Here is a 1263-nt window from a genome sequence, read left to right as displayed (position 1 = left end):
ATAAGGTATGAGATATAGCAAGTGTAATCAAATGTATTTACTGTTGATAATTTTAATTAAGGAAGTTGTTAATGGAGTTGTGTATACTCAGGAAAGATTTCATGACTTTATTTTTAGAAGTACACATTCTCAAATTTGCAAGTCATATGAATTAAATGAATCCAATGATCTACATGTAATTGAAAGCTGCCCTTCCTCTTTGCGACCCCACGGACTATATAGTCCCTGGAATTCTCCAGGCCAGAATACTGGAGTGGGTAGACTTTCTTTTCTCCAGGGGATCTAGCCAACCCAGGGATTGATCCGAGGTCTCTCACTTGCAGTCAGATTCTTTACCAGATTCTTTACCACAAAGGAAGCCCAATAATACTGGAGTGGGTGGCCTATCCTTTCTCCAGAAGATCTTCCCAACCCAGGAATCGAACCCATGTCTCCTGCATTGCAGGCAGATTCTTTACCAACTGAGCTATCAGGGAAGCCCTAAGATTTTATTTGGCTGCCCTAGGTCTTAGTTGCAGTACGTGGGACCTAGTTCCCTGATCAGGGATCAAACCCCAGGCCTCCTGCATTGGGAGTGCAGAGTCTTAGCCAGTGGACCAGCGGGAAAGTCCAAGGTGGAGGTACTGGGGATTGAACCCAGGACCTCATACATGCTAAGCACGCACTCTACCACTGAGCTATACCCCCAGCTTGCTATTTTATTCTCCAGTGGATCTTTCCAACCCAGGGATCAAATCCGGGTCTACCACATTGTAGGCAGACGCTTTACTGTCTGAGCTACCAGGGAAGCCCTATATAAAATAGATGAAACATTAAATAAGTTATGATATATAGCAACTGTAATCAAAAGTATTTACTGTTGATAATTTTAATTAAGGAAGTCGTTAATGGAGTTGTGTATATTCAGGAAAGATTTCATGGCTTTATTTTTAGAAGAACAGATTCTCAAATTTACAAGTCATATGAATTAAATGAATCCAATGATCTACATGTAATTGAAAGCCATCCTTCCAGTGCCAGAGGATAATTTTAATTGCAAATGTTATTAAACTGTCCTTGTGAATTTATTTATGTGAACAAAGTCCCCCATAACAGTGTTAGTATTTGGTTGTTTTAATGTGTATCCTACAGTACTTAAAGGTCTCCAGAAGTTAAAATAATTATCTTTCTCTTTCATTTATTTCTTAAAATATTGATATTCACTTCAAATCATTTCCCTGAAAGCTTACAATGTGGGTTGGTGATGTTTTTGTCTTAATGACA

General features: G+C 39.0%; 1 non-coding gene across 1 annotated transcript; it reads right to left on the bottom strand.

Moving 5' to 3' along the window:
- Window positions 1–615: 615 nt before the first annotated feature.
- TRNAA-AGC (transfer RNA alanine (anticodon AGC)) lies at window positions 616–687 on the bottom strand. The gene has a single exon. It is a non-coding gene; the product is annotated as a tRNA-Ala (tRNA).
- Window positions 688–1263: the final 576 nt, after the last annotated feature.

Source organism: Bos mutus, chromosome 26 (genome assembly GCF_027580195.1).
Source record: "Bos mutus isolate GX-2022 chromosome 26, NWIPB_WYAK_1.1, whole genome shotgun sequence".
Lineage (NCBI taxonomy): Eukaryota > Metazoa > Chordata > Mammalia > Artiodactyla > Bovidae > Bos > Bos mutus.
Note: the sequence above shows the minus strand (reverse complement) of the source record. Positions and strands in the feature narration are given on the sequence as shown.